This window comes from Cherax quadricarinatus, chromosome 5, assembly GCF_038502225.1.
Source record: "Cherax quadricarinatus isolate ZL_2023a chromosome 5, ASM3850222v1, whole genome shotgun sequence".
Taxonomy (NCBI): domain Eukaryota; kingdom Metazoa; phylum Arthropoda; class Malacostraca; order Decapoda; family Parastacidae; genus Cherax; species Cherax quadricarinatus.
This window is the reverse complement of record NC_091296.1, coordinates 11645977-11668017: the sequence shown is the minus strand read 5'-3', so window position 1 is coordinate 11668017 and position 22041 is coordinate 11645977. Positions and strand designations below refer to the sequence as shown.

Sequence of the window (22041 nt, the reverse complement as noted above, 5' to 3'; positions counted from 1 at the left end):
ACAAACACAGCCGTGCCAATTTTCACAATCTGCGCCATTTTTTTGCATGCGTCAGTTTGCCCCACTTCTTGTAATTACAACCGTGATATATTCAGATTAGCAATGTTTTATCAGCAGGTAGTGCTGAAACAGCTTCTCGCAGTGCCAGTACCCAGCAAGGGCTTGCCATATATGATTTTTGGTAATTTTTTTTTTCTCAGTTGTTTGTTGGGCGATCTTATTGAAACATGGACAATGTATGATGGAAAGATGCTTAACGTACACCAAAAATGAAAGAAATCGGACGATAAATAACAGAGTTCACCGCTCAGCCATTAGACGCCCTTAAACTTTTAGGCCTTGTACAATGTTAGTTTTCTCTGTTGTTGTACAAGAATGGCGTACAATACCAACAAGATGAAAATTGAAACATGTGCAACATCTGAGTATCTTTATTGTAGACATTTTGCCATCCAGTGGCTTTATCAATACAGATTCTAGGACAATTTGAAGACAGAAGAGCTATATTCAAAAGACGAGGCAATCAGTCCCTTGGCCTTGGAGGGACTGATTACCTCATCTTTTGTATATAGTTCTACTGTCTTCAAATTAGGTCCTAGAATCTGTATTGATAAAGCCACTGGATGGCGAAATGTCTACAATAAAGGTACCCATATGTTGCACATGTCTTAATTTTCTCTGTTGTTCAAGGTTTTCTCAGTGTTATTCAAAGGTTTTAACACTTAGTTTACTATTACACTGTGCATTCTATGGTATAATGAACTATTTTTGTGCTTAAAAATTTTTTAAAAACAATATTTACATAGAGTTCGTAGGGATCTGGAACGGATTAGTCATATTTACATACAATCCAATGGGGAAATTAGGTTCGGGTCATGACCAAATTGGGTCACAAGAAGAGTTTTGGAACAAATTATGGTCATGATCAGAGGTTCCACTGTATACAGTAATATTATTCCAGACTAGAAAAAACAAGTGACTTAAGTCACTTGCTTGCTCTCTCAGTTTTTTGCACTGGCTTGGCTTCTCTTATTCTGAATGTTCTAGTTATCCAGCCTATCATTTTCCCTGCTGCTATTGTATGATAATAAACACTCAAACCAACAAGAGTACATACAATAAAATAAATACTGTACTACCCACTAGGTTAAAATAAACAGCATCAAAAAAAAAAAAAAAAAAAAATTAAATTAATAATATAAAAAACTCCCTGAAATTTCCTCAAGGTTGCTATGGTTGCCCCCCTGATGTAATTATAAAAACCACTACTTAGGCATAAATGTAAAAGCTGTGAGCAAATAACTAAAACATGCACCACAGTCAGCAACAAGTGTTACACAACAACCCATTCTCCAATTTTTTTTTTTAGTTTTTGTTAAAAAATGCAGTCTAACATGAAACCACTTGTTTAATGCAATCAGATCTACATAACCCATCACTTTTAATTATAGGTTAATTAACCTATAAGATATTAATCAATATTAAACATGCCAAACGTAACTGAGAACACTATTATATTTTGACGCCATGTTAGAAAAGTAATGATTCTTGTTGAAAGAGGCCCGGTGGCCTGGTGGCTAAAGCTCCCACTTCACACACCGAGGGCCCGGGTTCGATTCCCAGCTGGTGGAAACATTTCAACGCGTTTCCTTACACCTGTTGTCCTGTTCACCTAGCAGCAAATAGGTACCTGGGTGTTAGTCGACTGGTGTGGGTCGCATCCTGGGGGACAAGATTGAGGACCCCAATGGAAATAAGTTAGAAGTCCTCGATGACACACTGACTTTGTTGGGTTATCCTGGGTGGCTAACCCTCCGCGGTTAAAAATCCAAACAAAATCTTATCTTATCAAACACCTATGTCCTGTCAAACCCTCAGTAACTTTCTGCATTACATGTACATCTGTAAAGCCTACCACTTCCTACAGATATACTGATTTACATGTAAAATAAGACACACATGCAACAGTTAGGTATCTTTATTTCGAAACGTTTCGCCTACACAGTAGGCTTCTTCAGTTGAGTACAGAAAAGTTGATAGAAGCAGATGATACTTAAAGACGATGTAATCAGTCCATCACCCTTGAAGTTTTGAGGTGGTCAGTCCCTCAGTCTGGAGAAGAGTATTGTTCCATAGTCTGAAACAATATGGAGTTGAAGTGACAGGATGGAGCCTTATATAACGCCAGGAGGCGAGATGTAGACCCCTAGTAGAGGTAAAAATGTAGTCGTTGGGAGGTCAGGTCCCTCTCAAATCCAGCCATTCTCACTAGTAGAAGTTGTCCAAGTTGATTTCAGGTCTGTACCAAGATACCCTTGTGTTGCAGTGTCTGACAGAGTGTAAGCGAAACGTTTTGAAATAAAGATACCTAACTGTTGCATATGTGTCTTACCTAACAACCTGTCGGTATTTTATACCATTTTAATGTTCACTGATTTACATAACCCATAAAGACACTGAGGAAGTCTGCTACAGAGCAAGCTCAATAAAGTAACATTTGCCTTCATATCCCTATTCATTTCCTGATTCCAGCTTGTCCTGAAGATAACCCTAAATTGGAAAGAAAATACTGTAACTGTATTACAAGAAAGGAACTATACAGTAGCATTACCAAAACACCTAGGTAAGTTGCATTAAATATATGTATACAGTAGAAGATTTTTGGGTTATTTGTGTATATCACTTAACCCTTAAACGGTCCAAACGTATATATATGTTCACTCGCGTAACGCCCCAAATTTTTTGAGGAAAAAAGAAATCTTTTCTTTTAAAAGAAAAAAAGAGCATATGGTACCCAGGCATCCCCAATTACAGTGGACCCCCGCATAGCGAACGCCTTGCATAGCGAACAATCCGCATAGCGAACGCTTTGTTCGCTAAAATTTTGCCCCGCATAGTGGACAAAAACCCGCTCAGCGAACTTCGTCCGAGACGCGTCCAATGTGGGCCCTCAGCCAGCCTCACATGTGCCGCCCGTCCCATTGTTTACCAGCTAGCCTCCGCGGTAACATTCAAGCATACACTCGGAATATTTCGTATTATTACAGTGTTTTCGGTGCTTTTTGTGGAAAATAAGTGACCATGGGCCCCAAGAAAGCTTCTAGTGCCAACCCTACACCTCAAAGGGTAAGAATACCCATTGAAATTAAGAAAGAGATCATTGATAAGTATGAAAGTGGAGTACGTATCACCGACCTGGTCAGGTTGTACAAGAAACCAAAATCAACCATCGCTTCTATTGTGGGCAAGAAAACGGCAATCAAGGAAGCTGTTGTTGCCAAAGGTTTAACTGTGTTTTCGAAACAAAGATCGCAAGTGATGGAAGATGTTGAGAGACTCTTATTGGTGTGGATAAATGAAAAACAGCTAGCAGGAGATAGCGTCTCTCAAGCGATCATATGTGAAAAGGCTAGGAAGTTGCATGACGATTTAATTAAAAAAATGCCTGCAACTAGTGATGATGTGAGTGAATTTAAGGCCAGCAAAGGTTGGTTTGAGAGATTTAAGAAGCGTAGTGGCATCCATAGTGTGATACGGCATGGTGAGGCTGCCAGTTCGGACCACAAAGCGGCTGAAAAATATGTGCATGAATTCAAGGAGTACATAGAAACTGAAGGACTGGAACCTGAACAAGTGTTTAATTGTGATGAAACAGGCCTGTTCTGGAAGAAAATGCCAAGCAGGACCTACATTACTCAGGAGGAAAAGGCACTCCCAGGACATAAGCCTATGAAAGACAGGCTTACTTTGTTGATGTGTGCCAATGCTAGTGGTGATTGCAAAGTTAAGCCTTTATTAGTGTATCACTCTGAAACTCCCAGAGCGTTCAGGCAAAAGAATGTCCTCAAGGATAATTTGTGTGTGCTGTGGAGGGCAAACAGTAAGGCATGGGTCACTAGGGAATTTTTCTATAACTGGTTACACCATGCATTTGCCCCCAATGTGAAAGATTACCTAACTGAAAAGAAATTAGACCTTAAGTGCCTCCTGGTGTTAGACAATGCCCCTGGTCATCCTACAGACGTGGCAGAGCGACTTTATGGGGACATGAGCTTCATTAAGGTGAAGTTTTTGCCTCCTAATACCACTCCTCTCCTGCAGCCCATGGACCAGCAGGTCATTTCCAACTTCAAGAAACTGTACACAAAAGCTCTGTTTCAAAAGTGCTTTGAAGTGACCACAGACACTGGATTGACTCTAAAAGAGTTTTGGAAGGATCACTTTAATATCCTCAGTTGTGTAAACCTTATAGGTAAGGCTTGGGAGGGAGTGACTAAGAGAACCTTGAACTCTGCTTGGAAGAAACTGTGGCCAGAATGTGTAGACAAAAGGGATTTTGAAGGGTTTGAGGCTAACCCTGAGAGGAGTAGTATACCAGTTGAGGAATCAATTGTGGAATTGGGGAAGTCCTTGGGGTTGGAGGTTAGTGGGGAGGATGTGGAAGAGTTGGTGGAGGAGGACAATGAAGAACTAACCACTGATGAGCTGATAGATCAACTTCAAGAGCAAGAGGCCAGACCTGGGGAAACTGGTTCAAAGGAGGGGAGAGAGAAATTGAAGGAATTGCCTACTTCAAAGATTAAGGAAATGTGTGCAAAATGGCTTGAAGTGCAAACCTTTTTTGATGAAAATCACCCTCACACAGCTATTGCAAGCCGTGCTGGTGACTGTTACAATGACACTGTTGTGAACCACTTTAGACAAATCATAAAGGAACGAGAGGTACAGGCCACTATGGACAGATATGTTGTGCGAAAGAAGTCCAGTGACTCTGAAGCTGGTCCTAGTGGCATTAAAAGAAGAAGGGAAGTAACCCCAGAAAAGGACTTGCCTCCTCAAGTCTTAATGGAAGGGGATTCCCCTTCTTAACACTAACACTCTCTCTCCCCTCCTCCCATCCCATCAATCATCACCAGATCTTCAATAAAAGTAAGTGTCATGTAATTGTGCATGCCTTTTTCAGTTTGTGTGTACTAAAATTAACATTTTTTTGTGGTAAAAAAATTTTTTTTTCATACTTTTGGGTGTCTTGCACGGATTAATTTTATTTCCATTATTTCTTATGGGGAAAATTAATTCGCATAGCGAACATTTCGCATAACGACCAGCCCTCTTGCACGGATTAAGTTCGCTATGCGGGGGTCCAATGTATTTTAATATGGAACACAGTGAGTGCACACACCCATTCTCTCATGTCTAGGTGACTCTGGCTTATTGTGGCAATGTTGAATGAATGACAAAGAAAACGTATTTATACGTTTGGGGCGCTACGCGCGTGAACGTATATATACGTTTGGACCGTTTAAAGGTTAAAAACGAATCTTCAGCTCTTAAGATCTTAAAACATTTAATACTTATTGAAAGTGTATACTGCATCTCAAAATTAACATGCAACATGTTTTACTACTTTTTTAACCTCAACGCTATAAATACGATATTATTTAACAACTGCTATATCCATCACAGCCTGGTTGATCCGGCACCTGGTTCAACAGTCTCAATAAAATTAAGACTGCAATAAATTTGCTTTAATCCAGTAAATTGTGGATCCACCTAGCCTAGAAAATACTTTGACCTTAAACACACACAGAACATATAAAACAGTGGAATACTTAAGTAGGCCCTCTGGCCCATGCTAGGCAGGTCCAACTAATACAGTGTTCATGTACTTATCCAACCTACATTTACAGCTACCCAAACTTCTTTTCAATGATCCTACCTGGGAGTCTGTTCCATCATCTACTACTAGTGACAAACCAGAACTTTCCTATATTTTTTCTATAGCAGAGTTTGTCCAACTTGAATGTTGCTGAGAGTCCTGTCTTGGTTATATATTTTAACCACATTATTTATATCCCTTTTATTACCATTCTCTGCCTTCAAGAGAGAAAATTCAATACTTTCAGCCTATCTTTGTATGAAAGGCTTCTGATACATGGGATCATCATCACCCTTTAATGTATACATGTATTTTCTAGCACATTCATGTACATTTTGTAATATGGAAACCAGAACTGAGCACCATAGTCTAATTGAGCCTTACCAAAAAGATATATAAAGTTCAAGTATAACCTGAGGCCTTCTATTAACTGCACCTCTAGACATGAAGCCAAGTACTTGTGCACTGTTAGCCTGGCTTAAAATTTCTGTTAACCAAAACTCCAAATCATTTTTGTATTAAGTTTAAATAAGATCTACTGTACATAATTATTTAGCTTGTAAGTGCCATAGTTCATTTCTTTTCCTAGGATCAGAAACTTACATTTGTTCAGAATGAACTGCATCTGATACTTTTCTGCCCACACCAACCTACAGAAATCCTCCTGTAGTTTCCTAGAAATTATCTGATGGCAGAGTATCACTGGCAAACTTGCTTATGTCAGTTCATTCTCATCTATTATTTACATGATTGTAAGCAAGGGATCAAATACTAACCCATGTGGCACACCCCTTGTAACTGCTTTTCATTCTGATATTTTCAGCATTTACGTTAACTCTGTTACTCATCAGCCAACCATCCTCAAACCTGGAACTGTCCCACTATATTTGTATTGTAGTTTAAGTACCTTCCTGTATCTTATCTTTATTCAATCGCTCCACAAAACTGAAGATCACTGAACCAGTTTAACCCTTTGACTGTCGCAGCCCCCAATCCTGAGGTGTCTCCTGGTGTCGCAAAATTTAAAAAAAAAAGAAAAAAATTTCTTATGAAATGATAGAGAATCTTTTCCCGATTGTAATGACACCAAAAAAAACGAAATTTGATGGAAAACTGGCGGAATTATGCTCTCGCGAAGTTAGCGACCTCGGCGCTGTTTACAAATCGGCGATTTCGCCCACTTTGAGCCCTATTTTCGGCTAATTCCATTGTTCCAGTCGCCCAAACTCATAGCTATTTCTTTAGAACTCTATTTTTTCTATCAATTGAGTACAAGAAACTGCCCATTTACCGATTTCAACTACCTAATAATGTGGTCAGAAATTTGCAATTTGGCCAATTTCACGAAAACTAAAAAATATGACAATTTCAAAATAAGGTCCAGAATGAACAATGCAGACATTCCTGGCTCTAAAATAACATTTTCTTTGTTCATCAGTCATATCTCCAGGCCCCTCTGATATTACTCTTGCTTTCTATTTTGAATTTTTATTCAAACAAAAAATAGAAGACTTACTATTATGCAGACTACTGCAATACTGTAATAATTGTATAAATAACATCAACCCATTCATGACTGCATATCAGAATGGTTAGTTGGACAATTATTGGACAATGACATGATTTGTTTACTTTTGAACATTGGCAAAAATCAAACATTTCCCCTACTTTGAGCTCCATTTCCAGGTTCTTTTTATAGTAAAATCAATCAAAATCACCTCTATTTCTATAATATGTTTTCCATTCTATCAAATGAGACCAAGGGCAGGATGTGGAAGAGTTGGAGGAGGACCACAATGAAGAGCTAACCACTGATGAGCTGCAAGAGCTTCATCTGCAACAGCAACAGACCACAGCTGAGGAAATTGCTTCAGAAGAGGAGGAAGAGAGATTGAAGAAGGTGCCTTCTTCAAAGATTAAGGAGATTTGTGCAATGTGGACTAAAGTGCATTCATTTGTGGAGGAACATCACCCTGAGAAAGCTGTTGCAATCCGTGCTGGTGACTTTTACAATGACAATGCCATGTCCCATTTTAGGCAAATCCTAGAGAGACCCCAGAAACAGACCTGTCGCACAAAATATCTGGACAGATATTTTGTGCGACAGGGATCCAGTGACTCTCAACCTGGTCCTTGTGGCATTAAAAAACAAAGGAGGGAAGTGACCCCGGATAAGGACTTGGTACCTAGTCCTTATGGAGGGAGATTCCCCTTCCAAAGAACAACCTCTCTTCCCTCTCCCCTCCTCCCTGTCTTCCTTACAGCAAGAACAGCCTTCAATAAAGGTAAGTGTCATGTGTAATGTTCATTCTTTTGTGCATGTAACTATCTTTAAGGTAAAAAAAACATTCTTTTTTTAACACTTCTGGGTGTCTGGATTGGATTAACTCCATCTACATTATTTCTTATGGGGAAAACAGTTTCGGTTTTGGCCAATTTCAGTTTTGACTGATGGCTCTAAAACGGATTAAACACGAAAACCAAGGGTCCACTGCATTATTAATATCAGCTCTATTCCTCAAGGCACATCATTTGCCCCATTTCTGTTTCTCACTCTTATATCCAGCATAGACTAGGACATAAATCATAGCACCATAACATCCTTTGCTGATGACACTAGAAACTCAACGAGTGGCGGCCTTCGAAGACTGCAAATCTTCAAGCAGATGTAAATCAAATATTCCAGTGGGGCTCAGACAACTATAAGAAGTTTAACAAGGACAAATTTCAATTGCTCCACTATGGAAGAGTGGAGGAAATAGAGATTGTAATGGAGTACAGGACAAACTCAAATCATTCAACAGAGCAAAAGTTTCATGTGCAAGACTTGAGAGTAACAATGTGATAAGAAAATTATGGGCTGGAAAACTAGAACTTTCAAAGCAGAGAGATGTTGAGCCAATGACGACACTCTTCAAGTCACTTGTTCTCTCTAGGCTTGAATACTGCTGTATACTAATGGCTCCCTTCAAGATAGGCAAGATTGCTGAGCTGGAAAACATGCAGGAGAGCCCCACATGTACAACGCCTATTATCAGTGTTCCACGTTTTCGTTGGCTTTCAATTGAGCCTTTGTTCCACCCGCCAGTGAGTGGAACATAATGAACAATGGTTCAGTTTGAAGCCAATAAAAACATGGAACACCAAAAAAGGTGCTGTATATGTATGTGGAGCCCTCCTGTATAGAACTTTCACTGCCAGTGTTGGTTCAATTAAGCATATGAATTACTGAGAATGTTTGAAATCATTCATCTCTACTTCTTGGAACACATGTGAAAAAGGCACATGATAATTTACATCTGGAAAACCATGGAGAGTGTGGTCCCAAGCCTAAACATTTAAAACATTCTATATGACAAGAGACTTGGCAGACAGTGCAAAATATCTCTAATAAAGAGCAGAGGCACTACGAGAACTCTGCAAGTGTCAGAGATCATCATTTCTTCAATGTCCTCCCTCCACATATAAGGGGAATTACCAACAGACCTCTGGCTATCTTCAAGAGGAAACTTGACAAGCTCCTCCCATCAATTCTTGACCAGCCGAGTTGTGGTTCATGTGTTGGACTGCGTGCGGCCAGCAGTACCAGCTGGGACCAAGCCACCTGGCTTGGTATACACAATACCATATGGTATCAGGCATACCATGTGTTGAAGATTGAGACACTTATGCAACATATGGGAATCTTTATTTAGGAAACGTTTCGCCACACAGTGGCTTCATCTGTCCAATACAAAGCAGAAAGGTGTAAGGAGATGCGTTCAGTCCATCAATCTTGTAGAATGTACTTGTCGGTTTTCAAAACCATTCATCACATACCATGTGTTGCTCCTTTGTTTAACAGTCTTCATCGGCTTACTGAAAGGCACAGAGCTGAAGAATATCTGATAAATGAAGCTGCAGAAAGGGAGGGAAGTGATTTCTTTTCACATTCATATGGCTGTAATATAACCTTAATCTAATACAGTGGACCCCCGGAGTATGTCATCGGAATACGTAATATTCAGAATAAGTAATGTTTTTTCGTCAAAATATTGGCTCGGTGATCGTCACTGAACCCGGAAAAAGTCATTCGTCCGGAACATGTCCACACGGCCTGAGCGGCCCGGACACTCCATGTACAGCCAGTGTTCCACTGTTTACCAGCTAGTGAGGACAATCCCATGCGTTCATACAATACATTTTGTATTATTCCATTCTAAGTGCTTGTTACTGCTAAATAAGCCACCATGGGCCCAAAGAAAGCTTCTAGTGTCAGACCTTTGGTAAAAAGGGTGAGAAACACTATGGAATTCAAAAAAAAGAGATCATTGCAAAATATGAAAGTGGAGTGCGTGTTGCTGAGCTGGCAAGGTTGTATAACAAACCCCATACAACCATCACTTCCATCCTGGCCAAGAAAAAGGAAATCCAGGAAGCTGTTGTTGCTAAAGGTGCAAATATGCTTACAAAACAGAGATCGCAAATACTGGAGGATGTGAAGACTTTGTTGTTGGTGTGGATCAACGAGAAACAATTATCAGGAGATAGTGTTATGTAATCAATATGTAAAAACGCAAGACAGTTGCATGATGATCTCATAAAGAAAATGCCTGGAACTAGTGAAGATATTGGTGGATTTAAGGCCAGCAAAGGCTGGTTTCAGATTTAAGAATTGTAGTGGCATATAGTGTGATAAGGCATGGTGAGGCTGCCAGTTCTGACAAAAAAGTGGCTGAAAAATATGTTCAGGACTTCAAGGGGTACACAGAGGCTGAAAAATTCAAACCCCAACAAGTGTGGAGAGCATGAAGAAAGAGGAAGATAAACACTTTTCTTAACAGAAGAAGCATGATAAGAAAAGTAGTGAATGTACATGCCACTGTGCATAGGCTTGCGGTACACGGAAAAAGGAAAACCTGTATCTGAACGGTGGACATGAACATTAAGGAAAGGCAGCAAGGAATTAGATTCCCATTCAGCTTTAAACTTAATGGAAGGGGCAGGATTATCTCTTGTTCTTGCTAATCTCTACATAGAATACTTCAAGACTGTTCTTCCTACTACAGGTCGGCCATCACTAATCCGGCATTATTGGGACCTGTAGTGTGCCGGATTAGTGAATTTGCCAAATTACAAAGTGGTTAGGCTAGAATACACTTAATTAACCTATCAATAGAGATTATCTGCTACATCTTCCTCATTTTCATCAGTGCTTTCTCCTCCACTGCCTTGCTGCTGTGGATTTACAACTACACATATCTGCACAATTTCTGAGTTAGTATTATGACGAAATTTGAGGCAATATAATGATGAACTCTGAAATTATGCTAGCCAAAATTAGTGCCAGATTACTGATGGAACCAAATAATTAATTGATGGATTAGTGATGGCCGACCTGTACTGATGTGCACCCTTCACTATGGCTCCACTATGTAGATGACATCTTTGCTCTTTGGCCTCATGCCTAGTCTTTCAAACATTTCTTGATTGCCTTAATAATCTTGTCCCTTCCACTAAGTTTAAAGCTGAATGGTAATCTAATTCCTTGGTGCCTTTCCTTGATGTTCATGTCCACCGTTCAGATACAGGTTTTGCTTTTTTCCATGTACCGCAAGCCTATGCACAGTGGCATGTACATTCACTAATTTTCTTATCATGCTTCTTCTGTTAAGAAACGTGTTCTTGTCTCCCTCTTTCTCTGTGCTCTCCGCATTTGTGATCCTCAGTTCCTTGAATCAGAAATTTGCACTCTTCGTAATTCATTTTCCCATCTTGGCTACCCTTCCCATTTCATAGACTGCCTTCTCACATGCTAAATGGACTTTCTTCTCTCCCAAACTCTCTACTCCTGGGAACTCTCCTGTCCTCTGCCTTCCCTATATTTCTAGTCTTTCTAATTTCAGAAACTCTCTCCATTCCTTAGACACCAAACTTACTTTTCGCCAGACTAACACTCTTCGCAACAATCTAGTTCATACCTCTCCTCCCTCTAAAGGTTCTCCTGGTGTCTACTCTATTTCTTGTTCATCTTGTCCTCTTCAATACTTTGGAGAAAATGGCTGTTCTCTTTCTGACAGATTCAGGGAGCACAAAATTAGTGTTAGGCTTGCCGACACCAACAATGCTCTTTTCTGTCATGTCAGAGATCACGGTCATCCTATCAACTGGTCTTCTGCTAAAACTGTCTATCCCACGTCTAACTTTCACAGTCGCCGTCTGGTTGAACCCTCCCTTATACACAACTTTCCTTGTATGAATCTTAGTCCTGGCTTTGTCTCTGTAGATGCCTTCCTTTCCCATTACATACATTGTAAAATGCTCCAAACTTCAAAACACCCATGACTTAACCTGATTCTTGTTTTCCCCTTCTCCCTCTTCCCCTTTCCTCTTTCTCCTTTGGGTTTTCTTTCTTCTGCCTTGAGTATTTGGTCCATTATTTTTATTATTAACCGTGTTCTTGTTCCCATCCTTTGTGGGCCCCTAGCTCCCTTGCAGTACTCCTCTTTCTTAGTTAATATTTGACTGACTCCATTACTACTGCTACTTCCTATACCACTACTCCTCATCTTCCTCTACTACCTCTCTTGTCCCATCCCTGTCTTCTGGCCTATATATACTCCCTCCTCCTCTCCTTTCTGTTAGTGAGACTTTGTAAATGGTCCAAATCAGACCGAAACATCGTCATAAGCTCCTCTCTCGTATGTGCGGGTTATTTGTGTATTGTTCCAGTCACGGTATTGTGCCTTTTTGTTATTTAACATATAATTGAAGACCGGACACTGAGCATAGCATTGCCCCCTTGTAGCTAAAAATAAACCTAGTTACAGTCTCAGACCGGGCCGCGGGGGCGTTGACCCCCGGAACTCTCTCCAGGTAAACAGCAAGGGATTAAAGATGGACCAATTTTAATTTAGAAAGGATATAAAACATTGATTTGGCAATGTAGATGCAGATGAGTAAACACCCAACCAAATAGTATCCCTGAAGCAAGGAGTCTGGATACATTCAAAATTAGGTTATATATGCACAAATGAGCAGAACAACCACTGTGAAAAAATGGTAAGCTTTCGTGATTTCTCACATTATCAAGGAACTGTAAAAATAAAAGATCAGCATAAGGCATATCAGGATGAAATTACACCTCACGGTCATCTTAACAACATTTGACCCTTTATGATGATGTAGGTAGGTGGCCAAGACCTGTCAGACATAGCTTATATTCTACCCAAGATTTAAGATTTTAACTTGTCAAATATATCTTAAATTCTTCTCAGATTTTATTAATTATAAATGAATCCAATTTGTATAATCCCAAAAGCAATATTCACATTAATTTCGAAACCATTTTTTTTTATGAAACTTGATTCTACGTACAGTTGGTACCTCAAATTAAGAACTTAATTCGTTCCAGAAGGCTGTTCGAGTGCCGATACCGGACGAATTTGTTCCCATACGGAATAATGTAAATTAGATTAGTCTGTTTCAGACCCCCAAAAATACACTTACAATAGCACTTACAAAAATGCACTTACATAATTGTTCGAGTTGGGAGCTGTTCGAAACTTGAGGTACCACTGTATTATATTTCCCTCATTCACAGACCTGCTTGATACAACTTTCTTGGCCTTTTGAAAATCAAGTGGATGGTTGAAATCTCTCACTGAATAAATGAAGCATAGACTCTAGTCTAATTCTAATGCTGTATTTATGCTGTTGTAATTCTAGTTCAAGACTTTCCCAGTTTGACTGTAATAAACTATCACATTCTTTTACAAGGAATCTTGTAGACACAACCATCAGCAATTTTGGAGGATTTTTTTATCAAAAGTATTTTTGCTATATCAAGATTTTTAAATACAAACTTTGATATTAAAATTCTTAAGGGTATATCAAGAAAGTTTTCATGACAAGGGAGAACCAACATATTTTTAGTTGAATACAGCTGTTTGTCCTTTTTTTTTTTTAATTGTAAAAAAATATTTCTAGCAACTTTAAAAGAATTGTAAATTAAGTGTTTTGGGTATTTTAGATCATCAGTTATTTCAAAAATGTTAAAGATTTCTTCATCTATGAATTCTGGGCTGTAAATATGCAAAGCTCTCCAAAACATTGATGAGAATACAGAAAGTTTAACTATCATGATGAGAAGAATAAATGCCCATAAGAACAGTTATTTGTTAGTTTTCTGTAAATTTTAAATTTGAAACCATGGCTCCTTTTAATAATTTAAGTATCTAGAAAAGACAATGAGTTATTTTGTTCAAACTCAATAACAAATAAGAGGCAGGCAAGAGTAGGACCTGCTTACCAGGGACAGTAGGTCTTGTGTACAGTGCTCTTCCATTCTAGTGTAACTGTACCAAGGAAGATCTATACACATTCATGTCCATACTAAAAAAAGAACACAGTAAAGGCATGCCCTACCCTACGTCATTAATTGCTTCTAAGAGCCGTGACGTAACTCGGTTTTTGACGTAAACCGGACATAATGCCTTAAAATGACGACAAACACTGTAAAACTAGCATAAATCTAGTGCAAATAACCTTAAAGAACACTAAAAACACATTTCAGTCATATTTTTTAAAGAATAATGAACACACAATTAAAAAAATTATGATGTAGGTGACGTTGCTGAGTGACAAAATCGGATGTAACGACATTCCCTGAACCGAAATTTACTCTAGAAAAGCGGCATAAAAGCGAATTTGACATAGGCCAAAATGACAAAGTGGAGTATGACTGTATACCACACTGTATCTAAAAAAATATTAATCACATCGAGTGAAAAAACTTATCTCATGCTTGATATTTAAAGTGACACTACAATCACATTTTCCAGGAAAAAATGATAACTTCTCATAGCAGCAGAGCTTCATTACTACCTTCCATTTCTTATTTCCTTACTATCTATCTGGGTTTCTAATGGCTAATGCCAGTTTTCTGCCCGAAATGTACCACATGCTAGTGGCTTTTTGTGCTTAATATTTTATTACACAAACTACATTTTGTATACTGAAAAAAAGAAATAAAGTTGTATAATGTCGTATTCTCTACTATTCAAGTACACTCCTATACCTAAGGTCATGTAAATTTTCACTAAACTTTAATCTATTCGTTATTTGCCTTGGCTTATGCTCCCTACATCTTTTATGATTAAACAAGATTGAGTACATCAACACTGATGCTCAGCCGGTTCTTGGTCTGTGGTGGGAAAAGTGAACTCTGACAGAGAGGGTGGGCTGTTGTGGTGGAGAGGGTGGATTTTTGCGAAGGAGAGGATGGACTGCTGTAGTGTAGAGAATGGACTGCTGTAGTGTAGAGGATGGACTGTTGTGGTGGAGAGGATGGACTGTTGTGGTGGAGAGGATGGACTGTTGTGGTGGAGAGGGTGGACTACTGTGGTGGAGAGGGTGGACTGCTGTGGTAGTGCGAGTGCTGTGGTGGTGCGAGTACTGTGGTGGTGGGAGAATGGACTGTGGTGGAGAGTACTGTGATGGTGAGAGAATGGATTGTGGTGGGGGAAGAACGGACTGTGGTGGAGGGGGGAGAATGGACCGCGGTGGAGAGGGAGAATGGACCGCGGTGGAGAGGGAGAATGGACCGTGGTGGAGGGGGTGAATGTACCATGAAGGGGGAGAATGGACCGTGGAGGGGGGAGAATGGACAGAGATGGAGGGGGAAATTGAGAGGTGGAGGTAAAGAATGTACCATGAAGGGGGGAAGAGTGTACCATGAAGGGGATAAAATGTACTTTGAAGGGGGAAGAATGGACCGTGGAGGGGGAGAATGGACTGTGGAGGGGTAGAAAGGACCGTGGAGGGGTAGAAAGGACCGTGGAGGGGTAGAAAGGACCGTGGAGGGGTAGAAAGGACCGTGGAGGAGTAGAAAGGACCGTAGCAGAGAGAACAAGACTGTGGTGGGTAGAATAAGACTGTGGCGAAGAATGGACTGACAGTGGTGGGGAAGACTGGACTGTAGTGGGGGAAAATAAACTATAATGGGGGAAGAATGTCCTATAGTGGGGAGAATAGACTAATGGGGAGCATGGTGGTGGGGAAAGAAGAATGGTGGGATGGAAGAACTGTGAAGTAAAATAATGAGGGAGGATGGTGGGGGAAGGAATGGGGAGACAGACTGGAGGGGTGGTAGATTGGCGAGAGGTTGATCAGTGGAGGAAAGTAGATATGTGGGGAGGAGGGAGACTGGTGGGAGAGGGAGACTGATACTGGAAGTAAATTGGTGGGGAAAGCTAAGTAATGGGGGAGGTAGAATGGAGGTGGGGAAGCAAACAGTGATGAGAGTGGAGGTTAGAGTGAGGGAGGATGGTTCGGGCTTCAGAGGGAGGGGTAGTAGTGTTTAGAATGGGTGGGAGGGCGGAGAGGCTGGGATGGGTGTGGTGGGACGAGGATAGGGGGATGACATGGGGAGTGGAGGGTTGCCTGTAGGGATGTGGGACTGAGAAGAGGTGATGGTGGAATGAGTTGTTTGTATGGATGATTGGAAATGAGGGTTCTGCAGTGAAGAAGTGTAATATTGAAAATGTTCGGTGCAAGTTTAGTGTATAGGGTAGATAGCAGGTGGTACAAGTTATGTTGTTTAACTTTATTGGATGATGCAAGTTATATGACGTACTTTTTATGTGCTGTTTAAGGAATGGAGGATTGGTGGAATTTGGGAGTTGGTGTGGTGATGAGCTAGGTTAAGGGTGGGGAGGGACTGGAGGAAGTTGTGTAGATGGGAAGGGTGTGGGGAATATTATGGGTAAAATGTGAGATGGGAACGGGGATGGAGGGGGCGGCTACACGAAGTGTGGAAGGGTGTTGACGTTAAGGGGGGGGGGATGAGGGAGGTGAAGTCTGCAGAAAGGGCGTGCTATAGGCTGAGAGGGGTGGGGAAGGGCGTGAAGGGGAAATGGACGTGGTGGGAAAAAGGACGTGGGGGAAAAGGACGTGGGGGGAAAAGGACGTGGGGGGAAAAGGACGTGGGGGAAAAAGGACGTGGGGGAAAAAGGACGTGGGGGGAAAAAGGACGTGGGGGGAAAAAGGACGTGGGGGGAAAAAGGACGTGGGGGGAAAAAGGACGTGGGGGGAAAAAGGACGTGGGGGGAAAAAGAAAAAGGACGTGGGGGGAAAAAGGACGTGGGGGAAAAAGGACGTGGGGGAAAAAGGACGTGGGGGGAAAGGACGTGGGGGGAAAGGACGTGGGGGGAAAGGACGTGGGGGGGAAAAGGACGTGGGGGGGGAAAAGGACGTGGGGGAAAAAGGACGTGGGGGGGAAAAGGACGTGGGGGGGAAAAAGGACGTGGGGGAAAAAAAGGACGTGGGTGAAAAAGGACGTGGGGGAAAAAGGACGTGGGGGAAAAAGGACGTGGGGGAAAAAGGACGTGGGGGAAAAGGACGTGGGGGGAAAAAGGACGTGGGGGGAAAAAGGACGTGGGGGGAAAAAGGACGTGGGGGGAAAAAGGACGTGGGGGGAAAAAGGACGTGGGGGGAAAGGACAGGGGGGGAAAAAGGACGTGGGGGGAAAAAGGACGTGGGGGGAAAAAGGACGTGGGAGGAAAAAGGACGTGGGAGGAAAAAGGACGTGGGAGGAAAAAGGACGTGGGAGGAAAAAGGACGTGGGAGGAAAAAGGACGTGGGAGGAAAAAGGACGTGGGAGGAAAAAGGACGTGGGAGGAAAAAGGACGTGGGGGGAAAAACGTGGGGGAAAAAGGACGTGGGGGAAAAAGGACGTGGGAGGAAAAAGGACGTGGGAGGAAAAAGGACGTGGGAGGAAAAAGGACGTGGGAGGAAAAAGGACGTGGGAGGAAAAAGGACGTGGGAGGAAAAAGGACGTGGGAGGAAAAGGGACGTGGGAGGAAAAGGGACGTGGGAGGAAAAGGGACGTGGGAGGAAAAAGGACGTGGGGGAAAGGGGACGTGGGGGAAAGGGGACGTGGAGGAAAGGGGACGTGGGGGAAAGGGGACGTGGGGGAAAGGGGACTTGGGGGAAAGGGGATGTGGGGGAAAAAGGACGTGGGGAAAAAAAGACGTGGGAAAAGAGGACGTGGGAGGAAAGAGGACGTGGGAGGAAAGAGGACGTGCGAGGAAAGAGGACGTGCGAGGAAAGAGGACGTGCGAGGAAAGAGGACGTGCGAGGAAAGAGGACGTGCGAGGAAAGAGGACGTGCGAGGAAAGAGGACGTGCGAGGAAAGAGGACGTGCGAGGAAAGAGGACGTGCGAGGAAAGAGGACGTGCGAGGAAAGAGGACGTGCGAGGAAAGAGGACGTGCGAGGAAAGAGGACGTGAGAGGAAAAAAGAACGTGGGGAAAAAGGACGTTAGGCAAAAAGGACGTGGGGCAAAAAGAACGGGAAAAAAGAACGGGAAAAAAGAACGGGAAAAAAGGACGGTAAAAAAAAGACGTGGAAAAAAGGGAAAAAAGGACGGTAAAAAAAGGACGTGAAAAAAAGAACGTGAAAAAAGGACATGGAAAAAAAGGACATGGAAAAAAGGACATGGAAAAAAAGGACATGGAAAAAAGGACATGGAAAAAAGGACATGGAAAAAAAGGACATGGAAAAAAAAGGACATGGAAAAAAAAGGACATGGAAAAAAGGACATGGAAAAAAAGGACATGAAAAAAAGGACATGGAAAAAAAGGACATGGAAAAAAAGGACATGGAAAAAAAGGACATGGAAAAAAAGGACATGGAAAAAAAGGACATGGAAAAAAAGGACATGGAAAAAAAGGACATGGAAAAAAAGGACATGGAAAAAAAGGACATGGAAAAAAAGGACATGGAAAAAAAGGACATGGAAAAAAAGGACGTGGGAAAAGTGGGGGAAAAAAGGAAGTGGGGAAAAAAGGAAGTGGGGAAAAAAGGAAGTGGGGGAAAAAGGAAGTTGGGGAAAAAAGGAAGTGGGGAAAAAAGGAAGTGGGGAAAAAAGGAAGTGGGGAAAAAAGGAAGTGGGGAAAAAAGTGGGGAAAAAAGGAAGTGGGGAAAAAAAGAAGTGGGGGAAAAAGGAAGTGGGGAGAAAAGGACGTGGGGTGAAATGACGTAGGGAAAAAGATGTAGGGGAAAAGAGGCGGCGAAAAAAGACATGGGAAAAAAAAGACGTCTGGAAAAAGACGGGGGGGGGGGGAAAGGTCGTGGGAGAAAAAGGACGAGGGAAAAGGACGTGGAGGGGAAAAGGACGTGGAGGGGAAAAGGACGTGGAGCGGAAAAGGACGTGGAGGGGAAAAGGACGTGGAGGGGAAAAGGACGTGGAGGGGAAAAGGAGGTGGAAGAAAAAAGGACTTGGGGAAAAAGGACTTGGGGTAAAAGGACGTGGGGGAAAGGACCTTGGGAGGAAAGGACCTTGGGAGGAAAGGACCTTGGGAGGAAAGGACCTTGGGAGGAAAGGACCTTGGAAGGCAAGAACATAGGGGAAAGAACGTGGGGGGAAAGGACGTGGGGGAAAGGACGTGGGGGAAAGGACGTGGGGGGAAAGGACGTGGGGGGAAAGGACGTGGGGGGAAAGGACGTGGGGGGAAAGGACGTGGGGGGAAAGGACGTGGGGGGAAAGGACGTGGGGGGAAAGGACGTGGGGGGAAAGGACGTGGGGGGAAAGGACGTGGGGGGAAAGGACGTGTGGGGAAAGGACGTGGGGGGAAAGGACGTGGGGGGAAAGGACGTGAGGGGAAAGGACGTGAGGGGAAAGGACGTGAGGGGAAAGGACGTGAGGGGAAAGGACGTGAGGGGAAAGGACGTGAGGGGAAAGGACGTGAGGGGAAAGGACGTGAGGGGAAAGGACGTGAGGGGAAAGGACGTGAGGGGAAAGGACGTGAGGGGAAAGGCCGTGAGGGGAAAGGACGTGAGGGGAAAGGCCGTGAGGGGAAAGGACGTGAGGGGAAAGGACGTTTAGGGTGGGTATGTGAGAAGGATGTGGGGGAGGGGTGCATGGAGGGAAAGTGCATGGGGTGGGAGTGAGACCTCTTGTTGTCCAAGACAGGTGCATGGGAACATCATGTACACTTAAATCAATGAAATACTTATGTTTTACTTCCAATTTACCCTTAACTCTCAAGCTGTGAATTAATTAAAACTGTTCAACGGTTTCGGTCAGTTTTCATTGCCAGTTTGCGGGTTAAGTTATTTGTTCCAGTCACTTTGGGCTTATCTCGACTTCTCATAGAAAACAAATAAGTAGCACTAGAACTGTGTTGACGTCCCTCGTATATTCATCTTCGTGTTTACAAAAGAAATTACTTTGCATGTGATGCTACATTTAAATACACTTCCGTACCGTCTTGTGTTTGTAAACAAATGCGTTTTCTTGTGGCAGGTACACGTTTATAATCTTTTACTTTTGTGTTTGAATATTTGAGGGTACGAACATTCAAGTTCGTCTGTGACATGGTGGTATGTGCTAATGTTTACCTCTGCCTGCTTGTGTATTTATATACTGTACTTAATTAACTGAGGGTACAATGTGCACATTTGTGCATTTCTGTGACTAACTAGCGCTTGAAGATTTATGATGTACTGCTTCAATATGTGGGTGTACAAGATTTGTTAGCTAGTGTGCAACTATGCAAAGACATTTTTCAAGTTTTTTAAAGACAAGTGAAACTTTGAGATATACCAGTTTGAGTGAATCTGTGACTGGGTTTGTCTGTCTGCATAAAGGTGTTTGTCTGGGTGAAGGTGCTTGCGTATGCTTACATAACCCATAGCCATATAGTTCAAGTGTGTGTGTACACGTGTAAATACTATTGTGCATGGTGTACACATGTACACCAACATGCCAAGGCCAGTACTTCAGTGATGTTGCAAGCATGTGTATGTCGGTGTGGGTGTTGTGGTGGGTGAGGTTAGTGGGGTGTGGTGGTAGTGTGGTGTGGTGTGGCGGGGAAGGGGGAAGGGAGGGGAAGAGGGAGGGAGAAATTGGGAGTAAAAGGGGGGTGAGAAGAGGGAGGGGGTAGCTGTACTTAGGTGGGTTGCTGTGTGAACGTATCCTAGATGTGCGTGTGGATGTGTGTGTGTATACAGGTCGTGTGTACAGTGAACTCTCCCATACCACCTAGCACGCACACGGGCCGTCTTGAAGAGACTTCCGTGTGCACACTATACCTCAGCCTGTGTGCACCTTTACCCTTGCCTTCCTAATGAGCGTATATACGCTTGTGTACGTCCATGTGCGTATATGTGAAAAACTTGTGTAAGACCCCCCCTCCTTCACAAGACCCCTGGTTTGTGTGCGTATGTAAGTATGTGCGTGGCGGTGTGTGTGTACAACTTGTGCGTCCCCCTGTAACCCCCCATCTCCCTCGCCCCACTCCCCCTCCCCCCGCACTGCTGCCGCTCCGCTTTGTTCCACACCACACGAGCGGCGTATCCCACATCCCACTCCACCTAACCCACTCACCACCCACACAACCACCCACACCCCACCCACCACCCTTTCTACCACCCACTACTAAACAGCACCCATATGCACTTCCCCCAGAGTGGCAAGAGTGCCCACAATACCCACACGGTGCCACAAACATGAGGACTTGTGATCCCACTCAGTGCTTGTGGCTTACGTCCCTCTACCCGCCCGGCGCCCTTAACTCCACCGCCGGCTGGATTCTACCCGACGGGTTACACATCCAACACCTACATTTCACCTCTATACCACCTCTATATTCCTCCACTGGCACCATCCAGGCAAAATCCGAGTTACGAGGATGCTGCAAACGTTGGTCTCAGCATCACAACATTCAAAAGTTGCGCGGTAAACCCATGTTCAATGTTTCGCGCGTTCTCCAGTTGTCTGTTTCATCTGTCAGATTCATCTCAATACACAAATATCTCACTGTTAGAAGCACTGGTGGCACTGGCCTTATCCTCACTGCACTCGTGCCCACTACTTACTTGATCGCACACTATTTTCAAGCACAATTAAGGTCAAAGTCACTGTATATCGAGGAAAGTGTAGTTAACCATCGACTCCGTAGTCCACCCGCGGTCCCAATATGGCGGCGACTGGTCACGTGACGGAAAACAGTGACGTCACCTAAAGCTCCAGACTGAGTGAGACCGTCCAATCAAAACCCAGAGTCTACGTCACGTGACCAGCGGTGCCGCCACAGCCAATCAACGACCGGAGATGCCGACTTATATGCCCCTATTCCCTTGAACCCCCCGCTCTTCCACTGGCCTCCCCCACCCCCCCAACATCCCCCTTCAGCGCCTCCGACAGTAGAGGAGCAGCTGGAGGTGGACCTCCACGTGGTCCTCACCACCATCTCCTCCTCCTCCTCCTCCTCCTAGTACCCTCCAGGCGCCGCATGTCACAGCACTCCACGTGCTTCATCCACACCGCCTCCATCTGCGACTCCCTCACCAGAAAGTGTAAACATCAACAAAGTGTCCATTGAGAGGGTCATGATGTTC

The 22041-nt window shown here is 43.1% G+C and overlaps 1 protein-coding gene across 13 annotated transcripts in view; it reads right to left on the bottom strand.

The window, feature by feature from the left end:
- The window catches only part of MEP-1, a 156409-nt gene extending 134749 nt beyond the window's left edge, over window positions 1-21660 (bottom strand). For 11 of the 13 annotated variants that reach the window (XM_070100079.1, XM_053771162.2, XM_070100076.1 and 8 more), the window contains exon 1: window positions 21520-21660. The gene's annotated coding sequence lies outside the window, so the exon portion shown is untranslated. The remainder of the gene's footprint in view (window positions 1-21519) is intronic. The other 2 variants (XM_070100112.1, XM_070100083.1) reach the window with 2 other exon arrangements.
- Between the last annotated feature and the right edge of the window lie 381 nt (window positions 21661-22041).